The 27,509-nt window shown below is 36.6% G+C and overlaps 1 protein-coding gene across 1 annotated transcript in view; it reads left to right on the forward strand.

Annotated features, from left to right (window-relative positions):
• LOC132158489 (polypeptide N-acetylgalactosaminyltransferase 1) overlaps nucleotides 1-27,509 on the forward strand; it is a 91,913-nt gene that overhangs the window by 18,893 nt on the left and 45,511 nt on the right. The window contains exon 2 of the mRNA XM_059567922.1: nucleotides 18,471-18,589. The gene's annotated coding sequence lies outside the window, so the exon portion shown is untranslated. The remainder of the gene's footprint in view (nucleotides 1-18,470; nucleotides 18,590-27,509) is intronic.

The raw sequence follows: 27,509 nt of genomic DNA on the forward strand, positions 1-27,509 counted from the left end.
GATGGTGGGAGATTGCCACATCTCGTCTCTATGGGTGCTGCTCAGTTCAGTTCTGTTCTGTCAGACTGGTTCTGCTTCCTTGAGCCCATTAGTTTTACAGTTTAAGCTCTAAAGCTAATGGTATTAGCGTGGATCTGCCCGGCAGTCAGTTAGTCGTTCATTTATCACCATATCTGGCAGGTTTGTCTCTTGATGTCTGGAAAATTTGTTTAATTTTTTTATTAAATCATTAAATTAAAGTGAGTTTGAGTTTTTTTTTTTAATTGTGAGTAGCCTCTAAGGTATTAAATTAAAGAAATATATAATATTTTGTTCTGCTGTACAACATAAATTTTAAATATTAAAGGTTGCAATTAAATATAAGTTATATATCGGTAATTGGCTAATCACTTTTTTTATTTTATCGGTATCGTCTGATATTGTATATTTAATAATGCATGCTCATTTCCTTACTTTTTTACTTTTAGATCACCTTTGCCCATTATATAATAATAGCTTAAAGTTAATATTTAAAAACACTAATAATTGAATAACCACTAAATCTTATCTTTAGCAAATCTCAATGAATATTTCTTTTTTATATTTTACATTGTAATGTAAAAATGCTTAAATTTACTGCATGCTTGATGTTTTATTTAGACATTTTACTTTCCATCGATTTTCCAAATATTTTGTTTCATATATTATTACAGAATAGTAAAAACTGATAATTTAGCTGTTAATTATTGACTTAAATATGTTTGTTCAGTTGAATAAAAAATACAATACAACAAGATGAATAACAGTTTTCACCTTTTTAAAAAAATTTTAATAAAAAAAAAAAAAAAATAAATAAAAAATCTTGCTCACTCCCTTCAGAGGTCCAAAACAAACAAAAAAACTGGAGGAAGACCTTTGACAGTTGTTTACTACTGGTCACGATGACATCACATCCTGTGCACCAGCTGTGTTTCCTGGGCAGATAGCAGTAGTATCTGTCAGTCGAGAGTTAGGAATACACATAAGGCATTAAATATGTCTGTTTTGTGCATGTGCCAATAATACCAATTGGTGAGTTGAGAAAGATAAAACCAAAAAGTGTTAAATGTTGTTTACAGAGACATTTCGTCATCTTGTGGATGAATAATTTATAAAGGAGGATGTTTTTACTTGTGCGTGCATGACAATAGACCATATGGGGATTTCCATATCAGACAGGATGCACTGGGACAGTAAGGAAGCTCTCCAAAAAAGCTCATCAAATGCACAGTTGGGGGATATCACCTCAGCAGTCAGCAGACGTAATCACAGCTTAGTGAGATAACTGCAGTGTCAGAAATGCAACGGCATTCTGTATGTGTGTTCAAAGCCTCTGTTTTCTCTCAATGGCTTTATCTTCAGCCTCTTGATAGCCAGTATCAGCTCCTTACAGCTGTATACACACAGTATAAGCATTGTGTTTGAGAGAGACATTGAGCAGAAGAATGGTCTTGTTGGTGTGCGTCTGTGCTCCAATGAGTTTACATATTAACGTTATGAATCATGTCTAATATATCTTTGAGTTCACCACCGCGTCAGCTCATTTTATTGCTGCGGTCACGCATACATTAAGGAGACGGGATATATTTACATGTATTTGCGTGCATGTGTGCGCTTGTGCCAACTTTAAGCCGGTAGAAATCGCTGTCTGCCTTTGGCTTGAGTGGCCTGAGCTCCACAGACTTAATCTGCCAGACGCAGAGAACTAGGTCAGCTGCCGGGCACTGTGTGCACGTCAGTTACCGCACAATAAATAGAATATTGATGAAGCTCTAAATCATAATTGAGAGGCCTTTATAACAAGTGAGCTGGAATGATTGCTAACCGGCTGATTCGATCTGAAGCCAATAGCTTAATTAGTTTCATTCTTATGGCCTGACTGTTCCACTTTCCCCATTAAGGTCATCTGATTTGTCCGGCTCAACTTGGAGAACGTGTGTAGCTGCTGGGTTTTAGCATGTTTTTTTGAATCACAGATGTTAAAACATAAGAGTGTCCACAATGAAGAAAAGGAAAAATCTTTAGCGAAATCTTATTTAAAGCACATTTAGGGTACCTAGACATGCAATGATAGAATGGTTTCATGTTTTTTTTTTAAAAACATTTCCAAGAAAAGATTCCATTTAATGACTTTTAAAATGATGTTGTGTAATCATAAGTTAAAAGTAATTGTATATTTTCCTTAAACCAATAAAGTTAGTGTACACATCTTAATCATTATTTTTAATCTTTTAAATATTATTATTCCTAAATATATTAATAAAATATAATATTTAAAAAACGTGTATTAAATATATTGTGTTTTCCAAGGTAAAAATCACTGCCTATATCATGCATTATTAAATCATATCATTTACATTTCTGAAGAGTCACACCGCATAACATTTTAGAACCTAAACTAAACTTTTCTTGTTATAAAGGTCAAATTATTTGACATTTTAAGTGACTTGTTGACCTTCATGAGTGTTTGTGGTGCTCCCCCTATGATATCAATTTCTGATTTTTCCCCCCTTTTTTTTCTTGATGCGTTTCTGCATGTGCAATGGACAACATGACTTGTTGGTCGCACACATTACTTGATGATTTGGTGGAGGTTTTTTTTTTTTTACTAAAAGTTTGAACCAAACCCTTCTTATAATGATTTTTTCTTCTCTTTATTTTGAATTAAAAAGAATTGTTGCATTACCTTGACATTTTTTACTTAATTCTTGCTTTAAAAAATAGCAGAGGTGTATGCAAGTTACTGTATTCAGTGTGTATTCATTGTATGTATTTTTGAATAAATAAATAGTTTTAGACAAAAAATTAGTGCCAAGTCACTGACCCGTCTCTCTTTGTGTTTAACAGAGAAACATTCTGGTTTGAAATGACATGATGAGAATGCTAATGCACTTTTTAAAACAATCAGACATTTAATGAACACAGTGTTTAATTAGAACTTACATCAGTTTTTGGGGATTTTTTTCTCAACTGATGTCTGCATGTGGAGTGAGAGAATTTGTGTTAATTCTGATCATTCAGTCTCTCTCTCTCTCTCTCTCTCTCTCTCTCTCTCTCTGGGCTCTGATTTGCATGATTGGTTGGTCTTCTCGGCTCAACGGCTTTGCTGCATTCCTTAGTCTGACCCCCTGAGAGCCAGGCTCAGGAAAAAGGGATGTAATTTCTCTGTTGTGTCCCTCTATTTTGCCTAGCTGTCTTTGTTTCCTGTTTTATTTCTACAATAAATGTAGACATTATGGTAATTCATGAGAACAAGTAGTTGTTGGCTGAATGCAGGTTGTCTAAATTCCCATATTACTCTAGTTCTGTTTTTAGTAGGCCAGTTCCTCTCATAGTTGGACTGTGTTTTTGTGCAAGTTTTGTTTATGAGTGAAAGTACTTCTTGAATTGGAAAAATTAGGTGAAGTAGACTAGATGAGGTCATTCACATGTCCTTTATGCTTTAAAGAGAGACTGAAATAAATGTAGCGTTTTGAGACAGCAGAATGCTCAGTAAGCAGCAAAAGTGCATTGTGGACATTAATCTAACTGGCTGTTATAGACTTTACAGCCTTTGGATGACCCCTAGTTTTTAGATATATTTTTTTATGGATGCATACAAGTCTGATTTGGCAGAGTGACTCAGCAAAGCAAATGTTGTCGGTAATTGAAGCCGCAGGGTCGTGTGGTGAAATGGCAGTGGAATTGAGACATGCCCCTCATTCCTGTAATTCTCATTAAGAGTACTGAGGCCAAGAGGAAGTCTGTTAAGCGTGTGCTGGGGACGGAGGGGGGTCTATTGATGTGCTACAGGTGCGCGGCATAAGCTCGGATGCTAATTATAACTGGTGGTGACGTTGGCAGTGAGTTGCTATGAATACAGCAGGGTGTGCCTGTCTTATTCCTCACCAAAGGGATCCGGTGTGTGTACTACAGATGGAGGAACTCTTTAGAGGAAAAGAGCTGTTTGGACTGTAATGAAAGACCTGTTTAACTGCATGAAATGCAGTCATTTAGCAATCATTATTGAGTAGGTTTGAATTAAATTACATTTTGATAGATTAAAAAAGTGAATGTGACCTTTGTTTGATGTGACTTTTTTTTTATATTAGTAAGCAGTGATACAGTTTGTTGTTTTTTTGTGTGGTTATGAATGAATCAAACTAACCACAAATAAATGCATGCATCGATAATTGTTGAGAAAAGCTCCAAAATTTAAAGACAAGCATTCTGGTAAACTGGTAAAAAAGGAATATATATACATATTGTGTTTTCTTTCCATGCCATTGAACTTAATATCATTGACTTACAATAATCCCTTTCGGGTAACACTTTAGAATAGATAACACCTATTAGTTGCTTACTAGCATGCATATACTAGAATATTAGCCATGTATTAGTGTTAATTAAGAACATGTTAATGCCTTATTCTACTTGACCTTATTCTACATCCTTAATCTTACCCAATACCTAAACCTAACAACTACCTTACTAACTATTAATAAGCAGCAAATTAAGCATTTATTAAGAGAAATGTTGTATTAAATAGTTAGCAAGTGTTACCTATTCTAAAGTGTTACCCAATCTTGCAATCAAATTTGATCGGTTGTTCACACTGAATGTGTTTGAGCATTCCTTCTGAGATTTTTTGTAGTTGTTGATCTTCAATACATGTGTCAGTTTAGGCAGTTACATTGTGTCTTGTGTAAGGACTGCCACTTTGACAAATTTGTTCTGTTTTATTATGTTTCGTTCTTTGTGAAAATCCTTGTGTCTGTATTGGTCAGGGAGTACGAATAAATACTTTTTAACACTTTATTTTAGTACATTTTTAAATCATTGAGTGTACTAAATTTAGATGAACATGTTAATCTGACAGCCCTACAGTTTAAATTGTAATGGTTTTATCAGTTTGGGATTACAAGGCAGCAGAAAGTCTGATGTTTTAGAAAGGCTTTATAGTACTTCAGTTTTTTTCCATTGCACTGAGAGCTTTTGGAGCACATCGTTCATCAGTGCTCCGGTTCGGCTTCTGTGCTTTAGGAAGTTCTTTTAGGAGTGCTTCAGTCAAGTGAACGAGTTTATTTTAGGTCACAATTGTCTCTCTCTTCTGTGTCAGTCCCATTCAAAATGCTGTGTTGACATGGCATGAATTAAGCACACTGCCAAAGTATTCAAGTGGAAAAAAAAGAAACTAACATTAAAAATAATAATAATTCTTCCTCAGTGCTGTGGACTAAGAGGAACTGACTGTGGTAGCATACATTATGTTTGTGTTTATGGTGTGAGGTTTAAAATGGAGAAAAACTTTCACAGTGACAAAATTAGATGTGATTATCACTCGCTAATACTTCCACATTCATCCACAGGAAATTGTGTGTGTATGTGCATTTAAACAGGCTTATGTGTTTATCGGAGGGAATGCAGGAACCCTCCAGTTGGTCTTGTGACTGTGTGAATGTCTAGAATCACTGATTTGCTGGTTTCCCGTGCAAACAGATAGATGCAAACATATTCTGTGTTTATTTGAATTACTCGTAAAGTTTGGATCTTGCAGGGTCAGCACTCATTCATATTTGTGTGCGAATCAATGCCTGTGTGTGTGTCACAGATGGAAAGGGACAGAGAAGTCACCTGACCATGAATCTCTTTGATGGCAGGACACCGATCTGTTCATTTATTTGTCTGACATTATAAACAAGTGTGCTGTGTTTCAGCAGTGCGTGCATGAAGCTGGGTCTCTAGTGCGTGACCAGCAATTATAGGCAGGAAATAGCATGCATAGATGACAGTAATTTTAGGGTTTTGATGTGAGTTTGAAGGTGAGAGTATTTCCATGCCAACTCTTATGTAAGAGTAAATCCTAGCTCACCTTGGCACGATCAGGTTGCTTTCGTTCTTAGTCGAGAGCAACTGTCGTGAAAGCTGATTCAGGGAGTCATTTTTAAATATTGATTTATATATAATTGTTGGTTGGTTGGTTATTTTTTTCCCCAAGGTGTTTATTCCTGTGATGGAAAAGCTGAATTTTCCAGCAGTGATTACTCCAGTGTCAAATGATCCTTGTAATATTGTGATTTGGTGCTCAAAAATCATTTCTTATTATTATCAATGTTCAAAGATAATTGTTCTGCTTAATGTTTTGTGTAAACGTGATACATTTTTCAGGAATCTGTGCTGAAAAGAAAGGTCAAAATAACAGCACTTATTTAAAATATAAATCTTTTGGAACGATAAATGTCAATTGTCACTTTTGATCAACTTAATGCATCATTGCTAGATAAAAATATGAATTTCTTAAAAATAAAAAAGCCTTACTGACCACAAGCTTTGAAGGTTAGTGAAAATCAAATATACTATCTGTAATATAATATTAATATAATATAATACAATGCAAAAGCTTCTAAGTGCAGTTTTCTTCTAAAATTCTTCTAAAATTAAAATTCTCAGGCTCCTATGTTTATGTTCAGTTCATTGTAATTGCAATGAAAAGAACCTATTTATTGCCATTAAGAAAAATTTTTCAAACAGCACTTTGAAGCTTTTGCATCTGAACTCTTCAATTCTTAAAATGAAAATACATATTTCACTGATTATTTAGCATGTTTTGTGACATTTTGTGAATCGAAATTTTCTCTGAGCTCTTCCTTAACCACATGTTCTCTCAAAACATTCTTAATGTCTGTGAGTTGGACGTGAAGAGTGTCTTCCTTGTTCCTTGTCTTCCTTGTTCTGCCGCAAAATCCCTAAAAAGAAACCGAGAGACAGACCATAAAGAAGACAGATTGGTTGTTAAAGATATGAAAGCAGTCAGTCGCTTCAATGAACCAAAATAATCCTCTTCTTTTCCTCATATACTGTAGAGTTCTCTGGGCCATTCTGTCGTGGTGTCTGCCTTATGCCCTGTGGCTCTTGTATGAGCTTGTCCGCCCACCCTGGACATGTCTGGAAGCTCTCTTCACTTTCTTTTTCCTCTTTCTCCTGAACTTTATGACTGGAGTAGTGTTAAGATGGAGGAGGGGAGTCCTGCCAGGGAAAAAGCACAGAGAACAGGGAGAGAGAGACTGAAAAAAGTTGAAAGCGAAGAAGCTGTGCATGATGTTGTACAGATTTACGTAAGTCTTTCTCTCACTCTCAGCCTTTTTTTTTTTGTAACATTTTCGTCTTGCCGATCTCATGGTGGAATGTTCTACCAAAAAGAGAAAGAAAGTGGGTCAGAGAGTGTGAGGAAAAAAGAGGGTTGAAGATGAGAGAGTGTGTGTGTGTGTTAGGGTTTGGGTGGGGTGTTGGCTATAATATGGCTGAGATCACTGTGGGCTGCACTGAAGAGAATCACATTTCACTCACCACAACTAAACACATGTACGCCTACACTACAGCATTACATGTGATGGATCAGGTCTGGAGACTGCATGTGGTGTGTTTCCATCATATTTAAAAGAAATACCACAGTTATTACTGTAAAACGTGTTTTTTATATCTCATCTTATGTCATAGCATCTTTGTTTCCATTCATCTTACTTAATAATGTCTGCAGTTATTTTCTAGTTTCAGTTTTCTTCTTCGGTAATCAAATTCAAAGTGGTTGTAAAAGTGCAAGGACTATCACAGCAGGTTGTGACTTTAAAATTTAAGGCAGCAATTACAGGTAAGTTTTATTTTAGTGAATAAAGTCCTGAGTACATCAGTGTGTAACTTATCCTGCACCGCATGTGTCTTAGATCGTGCTGCTTTTAATACTACTTTTCTATGTCTACCTGGTGGGTGATAAAAGGGGCAAAGAACCTCCCATAGATTTAAAAAAGGGACCTTAAACTTTTACATTTGGCAGATGCTTTTATCCAATGTGACTTACAGTGAGTGCATTCAAACCAATTAATTTGCTGATATTATCAATTAGCAGAAATCTTTTTTTCCCCTCAATAAATCAACTTGCTATATTCAGGTTTGTTTTCACCAACTTTACCAGCTCAGTGACACTAGCAAGTAGCCTTGAAAACTCCTGCACTTCTTTTCTTTGCTCTTGACCCTTGTATGTATCTGTCACACAATAGTCTGTACTTGACCCGTGTGCGAGGACACGTTGGTCTCTTTCATTCACTAGGCATTTTGAAAGCCTTTATATGTAGCAGAGCTAAGACTGTGTGATTGAACTAAAACTACTTAAATTTTGTACTTGACTTGTTGGAGTCGTCGAATGACATTGAATTGATTCAACTTCAAGGTAATTCGTATGCTGGATGAATTGGAAAATTAATCTAAATCCAGACCTCCTGCATGTCAGTCATAATCCCAATCTCAATCCCAGTGAATCTCTTTCATGCTTTAATCCTGTTTGTATCTGGCTGTTGTCCCTTAAAGGAGCAGCTCTTTGATTGCATGGCATACTGGCATAGAGGTTGTGAGAATACTTGGCAAGTGACAGACCTTAATGTTAAGAATTAATATTTAATGTAATGTAAATCATATTTAATGCATATAAAGAATTATATATCTATATCATTATGCATTTAACATTCCAATTCCATTTTAATTTCATTCCAGTGTGTTGAGTAGGTTTGTCACAGATGGGTATTTTGGCTGATGTCTGTTCCGGATATGTACACATACTGCATTGCAGTCATTTCCCATAATGTCATTTGTGTGGAAATAAAAGTGTGTAAACATGAACAGATACGGGACACGCTGAAGACAGATGTAATGAGGAAAGAAGAGCTTAGGCACGCAGCAGAGAAAATATTGCACCAAACATAGAAGCTATGTGTTTGCAATGTCAAAAATATAGGAAAAAAATATCAATAATGAATTAGGGGTGGTGTTTATATGAATGTATTTCTAAGCAGGGATGCACGATCATGATTTTTCATGGCCGATACCGATTTTTTACAAGCAAAACTGGCCGATTCCGATACCGATTTCCGTTTTTTTTTTCTTTAAGCAACAAACAAGAAAGAAGGAAAGTATGCATAAACAAAATGTTTATTTGGTATTTAATAGGCCAAACTGGCTTTTGGCTATTGAAAACAATAACTGTAACCATCTGAAATTAACGGCAGTAACTGCACAGTAAGTAGCCTACATTCAATACAAACATAGATGGTACAGACATCAGGCTTTAGCTTTTGTTTTTGAATTGGGTTGAAACTAAATAGAACTGGCCTTAAATTAAAAGATTAACTGTAACCATGTGAAATTAAAGGCAATAACTGCATAGTTCTACAATCCAAACACCACAATCAAAACACATTCTATAAGAGGTTTCTTAATCAGCATTCAGTATTTGTTTTAGTTTTTATTTATTTTATTTTTTTTAAAAAAGGTCTTTACCAGTGAGACTAAATAAAAGTATGCTATATGAATAAATTATTCCAAAATGTTAAAATCAGATAATGTTGGTGCAAATAAAACAAAGATGCAAAGTATTTCATTCATCCAATAAAAAAATAGGGTATTGATTCACATCTATATTTTTTTTTTTACTTGAACCAAAGAAAAATAAATAACTATTGGCTCAAGTAAAAAAAAAAAATATAGATGTGAATCATTACCCTAATTTATTTAATTGGATGAATGAAACACTTCAGTGTGCTACAGCAGGTGATTTTTAAATCAAATTAAGTTGATGTAATTTGAAGGTAAATAAAAATAATCATCCTATAAAGAACTGACTTTTACTTCTGGCTTATCAAGTTCTACTTTACAAAAAAAGTAGAACTTTTTTCTACTTGTGCGCGCAGCTTCAATGAGAACAAGAAAAGGACTCTTATTTTGTGCAGTCGGTCGGCTGTTAGCTTCCTGCTATCTGTGACTGTGACTGTGACATGATGGCGAATGATTACAATGTAGTCTGTGCACGCGGGTGCACTTCCGGTAAAATCGGCCGAAAAAAGACCAAAAACCGGGCGATCGACGATCGCGTATTTTAAGCAAAAACCGTCCGGTTCCGATTTATGGCTGGTCAACTTCATAAAAGTTTCAATTTCATTTTTTATTCTTACCTCTGAATAAAGTAGGGTTGTAATGGTACACAAACAGGATGGTTTGGTACGTACCTCAATTTTAACGTCATGGTTTTGGTATAGCAGGGGGAAAAAACTGAACATAAAATATCTTTTTTTTTTTTTTTTTTTCTCAATTAAACAGTGGTTTACTGAACATTAAATTGCTCTTTCTTTAAATAAATTAAATTATAATTACCAATTTCTTAGGGATAAAAATCTACCTCAGTTTATGCCCTTGGGATTCCTTTTACGTTACTGTAAGGTTACAAAGGTTAACAATAGAGCCCAAACCTCAATTCAAGTACTACTTATTTTTAAATATGATAATCAACACTGAATGTGGTTTTGCATAGTTTGTCAGTGTACTACGGCTAAATAAGTAAGTTCACTAAAAGCTACACAAAACTGCATCCATAATCGCAAACAATATTCTCACGACAATGAAATCAAACATATCATTCTGCAATTATGAAAGCTGTTTGCATAGCTTGTAACTATGGGTCTGTGGGGTAAATGCCTCTCCATCTGAAAGCATGTGAAAATACCATATTTAATAACATGTTTTTACTCCAAACATAACATCAGTCGAGTGTTTTAAATAAATCCTTCAGTTAGATGATTTGCCTTCTTTCACAGAATAAGGCACGCAATATTTCATAGTATTCTAAGCAATGATAAAGGCTGTGTTCATTAGCATTGCATTATTATATAATTTTTTATAATAAAAATTATAACAAGAGGAACTCAGATAAACCATAAATTGTCATAATCCTGTATTTATTAGTCATGTTGAATCAATTAAAGCAGTTAAATCTTCTGTTTAGTAAGCAACCACTTTGGGGATTTCCTGGATTTCTTCTGCGGGATGTATTTGGAGTTTCAGCGCGAGGGCGCCCTCTGGGCTGCAGATGGAGATTTACTATACACATGACAATCGCATCTTCTGCCTAATCAGCATTGCGATTTAATTTGGATTAATTGTGCAGCCCTAACCGCAATCTGTCACACCACATCACAGAGTGCCAAAATGGCATATATTTTTTTAATTTCTTGAAAAAATCGACATAATTTGAAAGAGGAGATTTTGTTTCTTATTAGAAGTACCGGTAATAATAATATATAATACTGGAATTTCATTAAGAAGTTTCACTCGTACAGTGGTTAAAACAATTCTATATTTGTTTGGTACACATGCATCACCATACAAATACAGTGGCATTACCAATATAAGTATCACAATACTACCGAAGTTCTGAAAAACCCTAGTTCTGGGAGGCTCTGAAAGGCTCCATGAAAAAAATATATGGAAAAATACAAATGACATTTTCTTGGCTAGAAGGCATATTTATATATCCGGTAACTTTTTTCAATTTCATTGGCCATTAGCTGGTGTAGCAAAAAGTTAATTTTACACCTTGGCTAGACGGTTCTTGAGGTGAATATAGAGGCTCTTTATCTCATTCAATAATGAATAGATGATGAAACATGTTTTATCTGTTGCCATTTTGTGATGCTTCTGAAATTTGGCCATTTTATAGCAGTAAGAAAGAGGTATGTCGTCGGGTTTATGATGGATTTTGTGTGCAAATTTTATTACAGCGGTTGAGGTTGTGGCTTGCGTGCCTTGCATTTTAATGAGGAGGGACATTTTGTTGGTTTTCTCTCAGTTTTACACACACACACACACACACACACACACACACACACACACACACACACACACAGAGTTTCTCCACCCATGGACACAGATGCATGTTTTAGCAGTCTGTGTTGGGTTGAGTGCCACATGTGTCGTTTGAAGCTGAGCTCTCAGACGTTTCTCATGCTCTCTTAGGCGTGGTGTGGAGCCAGATGGACAGAGTCACTCTTGCTCCCTCATTGCCTCAACTGACGTACCCAATGTTCCAGTGCTGTTTTAAACACACACTCTTCATAGTAGGAAAGGCCCCAGGGGGTGTGTGCGGTTTCACATGCTCAACTGTGAAACGCAGCACACTATGGTCTCTGTAACACTTCTGTAAGCAAACCAAGCAAGCTTCGAAAATAACACTTGGCTGAGTGCCAGTATTTTACACATTACTGGTATTGCACGGCATGTGCGTCCATACGCTCCATAAAACCCTTGTAAATTCCTCAGTCTTGGTCACATTAGAGCCAGCACTTATGATATGCCACATTGTGGGCTGTGATTTCCTTCAAGATCCTGTCATGTTGCCCTTTCTGATGTGCAGTCAGATGAAATACACAAGTTTGAAGATTAAAGGATGTTGCTGTCATTTATTTCCCCTCACGTCGTTCCAAACCAATATGGCTTACTTTATTCTGTGGAACAACGTAACAAATAATGTGATATTTTGAAGACTGTGTTGGTTGCTTTTTTCCATATAATAACATTGAACGGCACTGGACCTTTCAAGCTTAAAAAAGGAGACAAAAGTGCCAAAAAAGTATCATAAAAGTCCATACAATTTACCTAAAGCCATATCATAGTTCTGTGGAACAGACAGACTGAAGCTATTCAGTGAAAATGATTAAATTCTTCAGAGTAGTAGTGATTTCTTATTCATATATAAAGCGTTCTTTTGAGTTGGATGTTTGCTAGGTTATACTGTTCACAAAATAGATCGAAATGATTTGTTCAAGATTCAAACATGGCTGCTCTTCATATGGACCACTCTTATGATCTTTTCATGCTATTTTGCATTATTTTCTAGGCTTGACAGAAAAAGTTTGAATTTTTTTTGGAAATATCCCACACATGACTTGATCTCTCAACATAGGTTTAATAAATGATTTGCCATTTTATTAACGTGTGAGCTAGTGACCCTGACATGTTACCGTGGTAAGCAGTGAGGGTTTCTGTCCTCCTCTGTATGTGTTTTCTGTAGGGTATTGATTGACAGGTGTCATTGTGAATGATTTCCTGTCTGGGTTCATTTCCTTTCTGAAACTTTGGCAGCACTGTGGTTGCTGATATCATAAAGAAAGTATCACTGGGAGTGAGAAAGCACATATTTTCTGGTGTGCGTGTGAAAGAAAAAAAAATTCCTGAATAGCGTGCAATCCATTTCCTTATGGTTTGGGATGATGATGATTGCACCGATGATCGGATCTATTAGCAGGAAGTCCGTAACAGGCTGTGTATTGGAACAGAGGCTGCATCCTGTCACGGTGCCCTGATGCCATAAAAATCTGAACATATGACGATGTGTCAGAGAGACACGGAGTGGAAAAAATATTGCCCAGAAATACTGTGTTTTTGTCGTTTTTTTCTTTTGCATGCATGAAAGGTGTATTGACAGAGCAGAGTAATTTATGTTCCTCCAAGCAGTGATTTATTTGAAAACATCACGTCTCATAATTATCAAAGCTATTGAGTAGATTAATCACTGAATTGCTCTGTTGACATCAGCTCTAGAAAAACAGTGTGAAAATACTATCGCAAACATGACTCAATGTCAATATTAATGTCCTGTTTGTACACTAGACTGAACTGAATAGAAATTGTGGTGTTCATTTTCAAAATAGCTTTTGCAAATATTGATAGTACAGATAGTATATGTACTTTTTTCATGATTATTTGATAAATAAATGAAAGAAACAGCATTTAGTGTTGACATTAAAAACAATGATGTTACTTTTTACTGTCACTTTGATCAATTTAATATGTCCTTGCTGGATAGGATTAATTTTTTATTTTTTATTTTTTATGTATGTATAATTGTAAAATGTTATTTTGTATGCCCAGTGCAAAGGATGCACAGCATACAGGACATATATTCATTGATATTGGATATTTAATTGTGCTTTCTTATTTCACCTGATTTGTATTTCGATTGCCTCTGTTGTCTAATTCAGAAGAGCAGTGCTTCAGACATCTGTGTCAATCACAGGTTTTGCTTCCTGTATGTGATTATGTGTGTTTATAGGACAGCAAGTCAGCTGACCTGAGGGGTGCAGCTCTTTGAGGGTGATATTCAAGAGGGAAGAACAGGATTTTTTTTTGCAGAAATACTAAGACAGAGAGCTAGCATGTTTTAGCATGTCCGTGTGTTGTTTTGTGGCTGTAAGTTTGCCCTCTTCCTTTTATTCCAGGTGTTCTCACAGCGTTTTTTCATAAATACGGTTTTATTTTTTCTAGTAGTTCATTGGAAAGAGAGATTTGCTCATCATTTGGGAGGGAAGAGGATAAGGCCATAGAGAGAGGAGGATTTGTTGTATTAGTGGAGCTGTTAGCCTTATTACTTGTGAATCATATCAGCTCTTTTGAGCTTATGAAATTGTTTTTGTTTAGGAAAGAAATACAGGAGACACTTAAATATATTTTTAGAAGAGACATACCTCTAGAAATCAAATTGTTGTATTTTGGCTGCGTATATCCAGATATAGTAACAGCAGATAATAAATACCTGATGGGTGAGCTTTTGGCAGCCAGTAAGAAAGCAATCACATGTAAATGGTTAAAAGAAGAGGGACTACTTTAGATAATGGGATAGATGTGACCATAGAGATTTATACGATGATCACTTTTTTGGTAAATTTAAAAAAGGATGATTTTCTGGGAAAAAGGAGGAAATGGGTTGAATATATATCAGAAAGAAGGTCTGATATTTCTGTTATTAATTAATAAAAGATGATAATTATATAGATATATGTAAAATAATATATGCTTGTGTGTGTATATGTAGCTGTGACGAGTGGGGCGGGGCCGAGAGCCGTGGGAACAGGAGCGAGGCCGGTGAAGTGATTGGAGATGAGTGACACCTGTTCGACCCACCGGTCTCGAGTCCTAAGGAGGAGATGGAAGGATATAAAACAGGAGCGACGACAGTGAAGGACGAGAGAGAACCAGGCCTGGACTTTATTTTGTATCTGGTTATAATTTGTGCGCGTCAGCCCCTCACGGACGACTGACGCGCACAAATAAAAACCAAATACAAAATAAAGTCCAGGCCTGGTCCTCTCTCGTCCGTTCTGTTTTGTCTTTATTTTGTAATTAAAGTTAGATTTGATTGTCTGCCGGTTCCCGCCTCCTTCTTCCCGATGATTATGAAGTTTGTACATTGTTACAGTAGCCTACATGTTTGCGAATATGCATGCACTCTGTTTAATATCTATATACATAATGAAGGTCATCTGAGGTTATTCTGGATTGAATTGAAGTAGGAAACATGTTCTCTCCCTGGATGTGTAGAACGTAGTTACCCCCCCCCCTCCCTTAATTTTTTTTTTTATACATGTTATTTTAACTTTACCTTTCTTCGTAAAAACGAAAACAGGTTACAGTTATACTTGGAAACAATTTAATGAAGGCTGGGTATAATTTAAAGTTAAAACATTCTAGCCAATTGTACATAATTTGTTTCACTGAGCATCGTATGAATGTTGAAATATACTGCATGATTGTACTCAAATTAATGTTCACAACAAACACAAATAAAATAGAAAATAAAATATTTTTGTTTAAAGCAACATCCTGAAATCATGATTTCTATTGCTTTTGTAAATTAAAATAGTGTCATCTACCAGTGTAGCAGACGTTCACAGAAAAAAACTCCACCCCAATCAACAATTTCTAGACCATTTATGAAAATGATTATGCAAACAAGTCATGGTAGTTATCAGCATATTCAAATATTCTGTATTTGAATATGTCAATTTAGTATTCATCAGCTGGACATGCCAGGACAGATGGGCCATTATGTCAAATCAACCAAATTTTAGAATCATCGCCATCTCAAATGTTTTTTTTTTGTTTGTTTGTTTTTTATTTTAAAAAACATCTTATAATTCAGATAATTAATAAAAAAATTATATATTTTTTGGATTAATTTATTTCATTTTTGATACATTAATTTTCGCCATTATTGTAAAAGAAGATTTTTTTCCTTTTCTTTTTAAGAAATTGTCCAGAAATCATGTTATCATATGTGTTCCTGTAGCTCAAGTGGTAAAGCATTGCAGTATCAAGCGCAAGGTTGGGGGTTCGATTCCCCGGGAACACATGATAGGTAAAAATTGCTAGCCTGAATGCACTGGAAGTCGCTTTGGATAAAAGCATCTACTAAATGCATACATTTAATTTAATCATGTTTACACATGGTCGTGTAAAACAAAATTTTGACAAACAAGTGTACTAAAACCTAAAGTTGTTGCTGAGTTGTTTATACTTATATAAACATGATTCGTATGATACTTATCCCAACACAGAGGCCACAATACTATACGTATCAGAATACAGGAATGCACTGAATTTCACCTCAGAAGAATTTATTAAAACAGCTGACTATAGACAGTTGACCTCTGCATTATGAAGGGCCTCCATAACTCTACCACAGTACAGTAATGGCAAATGATTCATGTTAACATTGTGTACCCCCCACCAGGTACAATATTCTGATTGTTTGCATCTTGTTTTTAAGCCCATAAACAATAATATACTCATTTTAATACATTTATATGGTAATGTACTCATATTAATATATAAAACAAATCATCTTAACATTGCTGGTAGGATATCATTGCACAAATTAATGCACTCTCTACGTAAAAAAAAAAATCTCATAAAAGAACACTGGATGAATTACATTTTTCCGAGATTAGAATATTGAAGTGTAGATGGCTAAACTGCAATCTTACCGGTGTATTCAGAAAGAAAGTGTGTTTATTTTAAACGTTGTTCTTGTATTCATACTGCTGCGCATGTGCCACAATATGGATACAGGGCCAGCTGTATCTGTGCTCGTAGCGTCAAATATCTGTGACGATACATCGGCGTACATTAAGTTCTGAATAATGTTAAGTGACAATCATTTAGTATGATAGCTTGTATTTGCATTTATTGTGGAAAATGGTTATATAAAACTAAAGAAAAATTCAAGAATGTATGAAAAATGTTTGTATGTGTGTATTTGGTGTGTTTGGGTGTCTTGTGAAGGTTAGAAAGGCTGTTTGTTGCTGTAGTGACCTGCCCACAGTAGATGAGAGACTTTAATTGGGCCTTTGTTCACCTAGCAGCCGTTGCCATGGTTCCTGGGAAAGGCTCTAGCACTAGCAATGTCAAACACCTCAGAAACACAATCGGGTTTCTGGAAGTTCGTCTAACATACACAATCATTGCGCTGTGTGTGTGTGTTGTGCGGTGGACTGTGGAAAGGTCTGTACAGTGTGTAAGGGATTAGAAAAGTGCTCTTGATGAAGCGGAGCGACTCAGTGACCAGCACCTCGCTCAAGACCTCGCTGCTGCTGTGTGTGTGTGTGTGTGTGTGTGTGTGTGTGCGCCTGTCACTCTCTGTCTGATAGAGATGTCGTGGTGCATGCTGATCTTATATTCATCTGAGCCGCGTGTAGGAGAGTAACCCGGAATAACTGATTCGGACTCCATCATAGCTACAAACTCGCACGCGATGCATGAACATTAGAGTTGAGATGCAGGAGAGGGAGGTAATGAAGGAAAGGAAGAGAATATATTAGGCTGGAAAGAGGAGGAGGAGAAGCAGGCTGAAATAATCGAATAGTCGTTTTCGATCATGACTTTGCTGTTCATTTGATAGATTTGTGCTGCATGCGGCTGATTCCTTTTCATAGTGATTTCTGATTTCCCACGAGTCTGAACCTTAATCGCCAGTTATAGTGGCCGTTCTGCTGCAGTTCTCCTGAAACCTTTTGAAGGGGAACATGTGGGATGTGTGATAAACAGGGTTTAGAGATTATTTTTTTTTAGATGACAGAAAGACATCAGTTTTTGTTTTTCTCAGACTTTGTCCATTACGTCATTTTGGGATTCACAAGGATGCCATTGATTGTGTGATGGTGGTGGCACAGGGGTGCACATTGAATTGATTTGCCAATAACTGGCTTACTTATAGGTCCTTTCTTGTTTCAAGTCATTGCAACTTCATTTTGATTTGGATGTGACTAAAAGTGACGAGTTTTGAGTGTCCGAGTTGTTTACTTACATTTACGTTTCCATTTCCATTTAGTCATTTAGCAAGCGCTTTTATCCAAAGTTACTTACATTGCTTTGAAAATGGATTAGGGCCTACATCCATTACAACGTACATTACTTTCTGAGTAAAACTGACAAACAAATTTTAGAGTTTATAAATAACAAGTTTATATTAATTTAAACTTCATTTTAATTGACATTTATAATATATTTGAATACAAATTTTATTTATAAATGCCATTAAATTACAAAAATAGCATTTTCACACTTGGATTTAAGATTGCACACTAGGATTTTGAACCCCAGTGTACTTGCATAAATAACAGATAAATTAAGATGAATTATTTTTTTATGATTTTTTCTCAACACTTAAAAATATGCATCATTCACTGACAAAGCTGTAGATTTATGATAATTCACAAGAATTGATGTGATAGCCTATGTATAGTAGCCTGTCATCATTGAATGCTCTTACTGTAGTGTTACTGTCTAATCACTCTAACGCTGGTTTTTGTATGTTACAGGGAGCATGTGTGAGTAACAGGTTTCTGTGGTGGGACCTCAAGCTCCTCCCCTCATCTGGAGCCCCTGCGCTGTAGGATACGCGACCGTCTTCCTTCACACACTCAGCTCAGCTCAACAGGTGTGCACTGACAGCAGACAATTTTGTCATTATGTGATTATGGGTAGTCTCTTTATTATACAACGTGTGAATTATTGTCAGCTTGGTTTTACTCACAATGCATGATTAATTTAGCGTGACAATGAAGGAGTTTGCATACTTGCAGTGCCTGGAAGCGAAGGTGGATTTTGTTTTTTTAGTTTACGATTTACTTAATTGGAAACATTATTTTTCCAGTTTTAAATCATCAAAATTTCCAATGCATTCTCATTTTTATCTCAAGTGATGTTGTGTTTATAGGCTTACTAAGGTTAACTTTTAAACGGCTAAACTTTTATGTATAAAAAATCCACACAATTACAAAATATTTTTTGTTATACATTTTTTTTTTTTTTTTTAAATTTAGCAAATTTTCAGCTTAATTTTAAATAACATGCCATCTTATTTTGTGTTATGGAAGTTATGCCTCAATGTGGGTCAGTCATCTGTAGGAAGTAATTCTTTACACTTTTGAATGGATTTTTATGTTTTTAGATTTAAAGTTGAGCAAGAGCCAAACAACTATAACCCCAAGCCCCAAGAAACCGTGATTTACAGTAAATTTATAACAGCTAAGGGGAGTTATAAATTCAGTGTAAACCACAACTTCTTGGGGCTTTCATTAAACAGTTATTCCATATACGTAGTGAGGTTTCACAAAATAAAATGGCAAATAAAGTCTTACCATATTACTAAAAAAAAACCCATTATTCTTCCACCAAATGTTCTTCTTCAGAAACGGTTGTGGTTTCAACATAGTGGTTGCCGAGCAACACACAAATGAAAACAAAATCTATGTTTGTAGAATAATTTACAACAGCGTCGAGCGCGGCTCGACCAATCAAAATCAAGGACCGAAATATCCGTTTCATAAAATGTATTTGAATAAGGCATTCAAAGTAGCAAAATATAATAATAAGGGAATGATAAAAAAGGTTTCAGGTCTGTTTTAATGTGATCTTTACCTAACAAAAAGAAGCAAATGAAATCAAAAGGTTCCCTGAGTTGAATAAACACCAAAATGAAAAGTGTCTTTTTATTTTCAGCAGTTTGTTTATAATGTGAGTGTGTGTGTATAGCACTCTAAACTTTAAACAGACAGTAATGCATATTGATCTGGGTTACACCACAGAATGGCTGAATGATTGCAAATTGAAGTATTTAATTGTACTTGCTGTTGCTGCCAGGCTTTGCACTGATAATCAATTTGTGTTTGTTTTCTGCATTGGGTGCAGTTTTTGCATCACAGCTCCCTCCATCTCCGTCACCCCGTTTCTCGTTCTTTTGTGAGTCTTTGTGTGTGTAGCTTGTTAGCTGTGCTGGTTTAAAAGAGCCTGTGCTCGAGGCATGTAATCGTCTGTGAGAGGAAGAGGAAGTTGCAAACACAGGCTTGGGGGAAGAGCAGTCGTACCTCTTTCTGATTTCTACACCAAATTTGCCATTACAGTGTGTGGATGTTCTGCATCAAAATGAACCTCCCTCAGTTTCTTTGAGCAGTCATTATTTCCCGTCAATCTTCAATTTTTTCATGAGATTTTTTTTTTTTTTGTAAAGTTTTTTTTTAGCAGTTTTGAGAATAGGACCATGAAGCCTTAAGACATTCCTGTTCATTATATCCCTCAATTTTCAGCCCTTAGAGGCACACACACACACACACCTTCAGCACGTGGCTCAAATGGTGAAATCGCCACTCACTGCCAGTTTCTGAAATTAGACTGGTACGTTATGCACTTTTGTTGCATTTTGGGTAATACTGCAGATCTGTTGACTTATTAAAATATGGGAGCTGTTACAGTGTTATATGGTTGGCCCATCTCTATAAACACACATGAGATTCTTGGGAATCTCTTTAGTTACATCCTTCTCCTTTTTTTACTTTCTCTCTGTCCGTCTTTACTCAAGTGCCGACTTGGGATGTGTGTTTATTTAAGGACATTAGATTTTCATATGTCAGGACAGAGGGGAATTTTTTATACTGCATATATATCACATTTGGTTATGGTTTTACACACACACACACACACACCAGTGGTTGGTTAGCTTGGAGTCTGAAATGAATGTGTAAAGAAACTGTGCTGCTAAAATAACGGCAAGAAACACGTCTTTCTATTGAGCTGCACGCAAATAAACAAAACATACATAGCAACCGGTATCACCCAAACTGTGTTTGGTTAATGAATCATTCAGAAAGTCACACAAACTCATGAGCTATCGATTTGAATCAGTACGACAAGTCCGCCAGAAGACTTACGTAACTGCAAGATATGATCACTGTTCATTTCGAAATCAAACAAGGTTTGTGAGACTTAAATCATCTTGATTCTTTCAAAAAAGTCAAGTAGAAGGTATGTACTTACATTTCATATCTCCAAATGCACCAGTTCTTTACACAGAAAACAGAGTGTTTGATTATTGCCTGAGCTCACTGACACATAGCTACATACTGTAGACAATACAATAAAACACAAGTAGCGCTGTAGTGTTTTGTCGTGCTACAGCACTTGTAAAAGCTACAATATTTTTAAAAGCAGCTGAGCTACTGTCACACATTTATGCCCTGTCATTGTATGCAATAGCTGACCCGCAAAAAGCAAATATGAATAGCCGAGACAGATGCTTCAGACAGAAATGACTCCCACACACGGCTGATAGCAGAAGTTTTACACTGGCTTGAATGTCTCTATAGAGCAGGAGCTGGACGTGCTCTGCAGGAGTCATTAGGACACAGAAGCTCGCCATGATAACTGGTTTGGGTCTGGTTTAAACAGCCGCGATTCTTCTGCTGTCATTCACGGAGAGTTCATTATGCAGGAGCGTATCTCGCTTGTGTGTTAATTATGAAACTAATTCTGGCAGCTCCATCTTGCTAGAAGTTGGATTTTTTTCTTCTATGTTTTATGACACACACACATTGCATTGGGATAAACCTCCAAATCTTAAACATTTTTCAACACCTCTTCTGAATGCATGATGAATTGTCATTACAGGAAACAAACATTTCTCGCTTCTCTCTCACTCTCTCTCACTCTCTCTCTCTCTCTTTCTCTCAAATGTGGAGTCCATATCAGTCTTTTTTTTTGACTGTGAACTCTGTGAACTGTTGATAATTTGGGTTTATGTTAGCCAAAAAATAAAATGTCACCTTTCAAGTGTTTTTGCTGATTCAGATGTTTGGATTCAGTCTCTTATGCTCACCAAGGTTGCATTTATTTGATAAAAAAACAAACAAACAAACAGTAAAACAGTAATATTATAAAATATATTATTACAATTTAAAATAATTGTATATTTTAAAATGTAATTTATTTACATTTAGCAGACACTTTTATCCAAAGCGACTTACAGTGCATTCAGGGTTTACATTTTTTTCCAGTATGTGTGTTCCCTGGGAATCGAACCCACAACCTTTTGCACTGCTAACACAATGCTCTACCACTAAGCCATAGGATCAACGGTTATACTCTTGTTTAGGGCTGAAATGATTCCTCGAGTAACTTGATTACAAAAAATGATCAAGGCAAATTCCTCTGCCTCGGAGCCTCTTTTAATTTATTTTAAATCTCACGTCAGGTTCTTTCTCAATTATTTTTTTTAATGTGACACAACGCGTTTACGTCACCCACAAAGCGGAAGGAGACACAAGCGGTGCTTCCGAAATCGCATACTGCAAGGAGTCAGCAGTGTTTTGATTTGAGGGCGCGGGCCAGTGTTGCCAGACGTACGATAATTATTGTATTTGTACGATAATTTTTACCTCTGTACAATGTACGATCAATAATGAAAAAAATCCCGTAATGTACGGTAATTTCAGAATTTTATGAAAATGTAAATGATGGTAGTTGCAGTCATAGGGCTTCTTTACTCATACAAGAAATCGGCTCATTACAGACACTCTAAATGCGTTCGTGTGCACCTCAGGGTGTTAAGAATGCAGGAGAGTGCCCTGCTTTAAAGCCAACGAGCACTAGTTGCGGTCCATGACCATCAACATCTGGCAACACGCAGGATTCCGATGACAGCGGCTCAAATGTGGAGTTAACTGCACCACGCAGCAACAGCTAAATTCCTTCTTCACTGGAGGCGACAAAGCAAGTGTAAAAATCATTTTAATATGATTTAATATGCGCCGCGACACAGACAGTCACTGAAAATAATATGGGATAGTATTTTGTCTCACTGCTTCCGTCCAACAATACGCCTTGTTATCTATTGTGGTAATTTGCAGGTCGTGTCAAAATGTTGTTGGTTTAGAATAGATAAATAACTCTTTTGACTCGTGTATGATAATTTTCTTCCAAATACGATAATTTTGAACTTCTGGTACGATACTTGGACATTTCCAATCTGGCAACACTGGCGCGGGCAAACGTAAAGAGAATGTCGTGGCGTGTGTTCATTGCAAGACAGAGCTGGCATACCACAACTAGGGCCCTATGATTTCCGTGATGCAGAAAACGCGGAGGGAATCACAGAATCCAGTCATAAAAACGGAATTTACAGTTTAACGCGGAGTGGCACGGAATTTGCCAAATTTTGAATTAATTAATCAAAAATAGGTCATTGCACTTACATCAAATCACGATATGGACTAATATCTGTAAATATTAAGCCGGAACAGACTATTTAAATATGAATCCTGCATGTTCTGCATGTCTGTGTTAATGAATGGAGCAGAAGCGCGACTTCCTTTATTTACACACACCGAAGTGCGCGTGATGCTCGGCGGTGATTTCAGTCTGTCAACTTTCTTGTCATTGTTCACAGTACAAGTACAGACAGAGAAACAATGGGTAATAATTTAATGTTTATTTTTGATGTATGCATTTAAAAAATACAAATATTTTTTTTCTAAAAAAGGAAACTTAGTTGTTCATTTTAAGAGGCCTGTGACGGTTACGGAGGGACCGCACATTCAACATGGACGTTAATACGCACAAACACACACCGAGACTGTTTGGTGATACAAGAGTTTATTGTTATTATTGATCAGAGAGTGAATAAAATACCTGCAACCATCAGGCCACACTCTCCACTGCAGAAACAAACACTGACTACCTTCCATTACAAAGACATTCACATTTATACTGGTGGCCAGCACCATTACCACATGGAGAGGGACAAACTCACAGAAAACACTTTACACATGTTCCCTTAAATATACAGAGTCTGAAAGAAACATATTGGCATGATGTTCTACTTAATAAATCTACTTTGATGTTATTAATTCGTTCACATGGTTTTCATAAAAAAAGCGACTAGATTAAGGAATTGAATTAATTGTGTTTGATTAGATAATCTTGACAACTTTACTTTTTTATCAAGTGTTGAATGAATGCATGAAATTGAATGAATCAGTTGTGTCTTACTTGAGACACATACCAAATGTAATTCCTCAATCTTCAATATTGATGTTTCTAGAAAAAAAAAAACACTGAAATTAGGTGCTGGCAGGGACTCAATTGATCAACACTAGCTTTTCACAATAAGCTTTTGTATTTATTTCAAATCCTGTTAAAGTCAGTTAACCATGTGACACAATCAGCATGTTCTGATGTCCCTGACCTTCCCCTACCAGACTGCCTTTGTTCCTCTGAAAGATACCGAAAAGGAAGTGAAATGCACCAGTTGTGTGTGTCATGTACCCTTTGACAGTCTGCCACTGCACTGCTACAAGCAAACCCACAAACAATGAAGTGTTAGCTGTGAGTTTTTAAACCCTAAATTCGAAAAATCCCCCAGTGCAAACTATGATGTGCGAAGTGCGCACTTTGCAGCAGGAAAGGTCCTTTTGAGTGTTAGCGCTAATTGTATTTAGTGTGTTAAATGCCAAGGTATTTAGTACAGGATTGATACTGAGGGAGTTTCCTGCCAAGGCTGTGTGTATGAATAAGAAAGATAGTTTAATGATTTTCTATCCAGTTAAAAGAACATTTAACATTTCAATAAAACTTGATACACAATTTCAAAAACACATCTGTATGTGAACATCAACGAACATTTATAAAATTGCCAAGACTAAATCCAAGAATACACAGCCCTTCAATAGACAGGCTAAATATGTACACTATTTTCATAGACCTGCAGATTATGCAAAATAGCAGAATCATTGCTCACAGCAGGCGATTCTAACTCACTATTATTGCCTTGGAATTTATTGTTATGATTGACGCAACTTCTCAGAGAGAGTTTACCACACTGGAAGTCTAAACACACTAAAGCACAACACACAGTCGGCATGTTAAAATCCTCTCTGAGAAGAAGCATGTCTGAAGAAATATTAAAGCTAAAGTAACAATTTGGAACAAATCAAGGAACAAACAAACAAACTAGTCCTTCATCTCTACCCTTTTTATTGAAACAGCATTGTAATCATGTGATCTTGTGATATGATCCCTCAGTGTGCATGATGCATATTTAACCTGAACTGACAAGCAAACCAATTGAAAAAGACGTGAATCACATCACACATGGATCATATGCACACTTCAGTCAGACAAAAATAGAGCTGCTTCTAATGTCTGCCCAGAGCGTTTGGCCACTGCATGCACGCTGTTCTTCAGTGCGGCGTGGATGTGCGCTCCTGCGGTTTGCACGCATGTTAGTTGAGCTGAAATCTGATAAAGCACAGCTCGTTCGATTTTTATGACCCATCCGTACTGTAATGCCATCAGCCTTGTAATTCATTTATCTAGCTGCTGTTTGGGATGGACTAATCTAATATGCATAATTCAATGTCATACTGAAGTCAAGACCTGCACGAATGTGCAAATGGACTCTTGACTGTAGTAAGCGTAGATGCCATATTGAATTTTTTTGCAAATGAAAGAATATGTGGTTGTGATGGACAGATGTGCAGTCCATTCAATAGGTTGTCATTTCTGTCAGGACCACTATTGTCAAAGATGACTGACAGTATGGATTGGCGGTATGGTTCCGTTCTTGGCAACAACTCCCTGCACATCCATGCAGCCTGGAGAGCAGCAGTAAACCCCAGGATAAACAGAACAGAACCAACATGAATGTATTGCAGATACCATAAAGGTTACAAATTTTATGTAACATTTAAGAAATTATTCTGATTCGAAGAGCAACAGAAGGCTGAATCCTGACTGACGAGAGGAGGAGTTGGGGATGGAGGTGGCTAATTAGCAACTGAGCAACACAAAAGCTACTGATAATACTGAAGGACCTTATATAGGAGAACTGTGATAGATGTCGCTAGGGCTGTGACGGTTGCCGTGACAACCCCGTCACTGCGGTGGTCGGTTGCTACCGCGGTTGTCTACTGCCACCGGCGGTAGTGCACGTGATGTCACAAACTCTATAGCAAGCATAATACAAAGTTTTTTATATAAGTGTAATAACTGTAATAGTTGCAAATTCTAAGTCTATTGTAATTAACAAATTACCTCAAACACAGCGTTTCCTTTAGATTGGCAGATTTGAGCGCAGGAAAATACAGTTTATGCATTCAGCAAATTAATTTAGTGTTGGGCGATGGATCTTGTTGGGAAAGCAAATACCACCTCACCGATCTGGAGTCATCTGCATTCATGTCACCCATCAGCGTTTGCACAAGTTCTCGTGATCGCAAACGCTGGCTGGTCAGGTTTGGTGAGGCTTTCTCCAAACTGGCCAAATACAAACGAGACAGCGATAAATAAAAGATGGTAACAAGAAATATTGCAACGATTCCTTTTTTCAAAGAGAGCGCGTGCAGATGTGGAGTTATTGAGCTTGCTTGGTGGCGGAAAACCGCGTTGCGACAGGTTTAGTCTGTCTAATGTCTATACAGGACATATGAACTCAGTGTCAGTACCTCACAGACCGGACGGGGATTTATCATGTCGTGTTGTGCTGCATCCAGTGTAGCATCACTGATTATAATGAGTATTTTGTTGTGCTGCGTCGCTCGCGTCCGTTAGACACGGTGTATTTAACTTTCTTATTTAGGCTACTTTCTTGTAGCCTAAATAAGCATTATTTCTTTGATATTTATTTTAGTGTTTTGCAGGCGGCGTTCACTGACAGAAGTGCTCAAATAAACACGAACTGACGAGTTAAATAGGATGTGTTAGATGAGTGAGACAGTGCTGGGCTGATTTCTAGACGTGCATACATATAAATATATCCTGTATATAATATATATAAGATATATTAAATGCATGCACAGTTTAAGTCAGCTTTAATCACCTTTTTTGGTAATTCCATGAATTAACTGACCACGACACTGCTTGCATATAGTTTATTTCGCAGTTTGATATGATATCATCATCTCAATTATCATAATCTCAACTGACATCTTCTCTTCTAATGTGCTAGTTTGTGTCTGAAATAAGATAACTTTACTGAAACATTTTGAATGGGAGATAACGGAGGTGGAGGCGTAGAGAGAAAGATGGAGGGACTGTGAATAGGAAGAAGGAGAGGCTGTAGGGGTTTAATTTGCTTTTCTCTAACAGACGGCAACAGCCAAAGAAAGTTAATTACCCTCCCATCTCACATCTCGACATTTGTGTGTGTGATGCGACCAGGGGTGCATGCGGGTTTCTGCGCCCATCTGTTTTCCTGCCAGCCAGAGCTGTTAAGAGGCTCTCTGCTTTAGCATGTGACTGTTCTTGCTTTTTCACTCGTTCTCTTCCTGTGTCCCTTTCTTTCCCCCACATGTCTGTCTGTTTCTCTCATGTTTCATGTTGTGGATTTGTTTGTGTGACCGTAGGCTAACTCATATTCCTGTTTGTGTGTGGTATGTTGTATGTGTCTCTGTATGTGACACACAGGTGGTGTGCCTGTCCATATGTCTCAGTATCAGATAACAGCATGAATATTACATGACGTGAAAACACAGTAAGAATCCCTTGCAGGAAGTAACACAGGAAGTGAAACTCAGAAACTTAAAAGA

This window comes from Carassius carassius, chromosome 15 (genome assembly GCF_963082965.1).
Source record: "Carassius carassius chromosome 15, fCarCar2.1, whole genome shotgun sequence".
Lineage (NCBI taxonomy): Eukaryota > Metazoa > Chordata > Actinopteri > Cypriniformes > Cyprinidae > Carassius > Carassius carassius.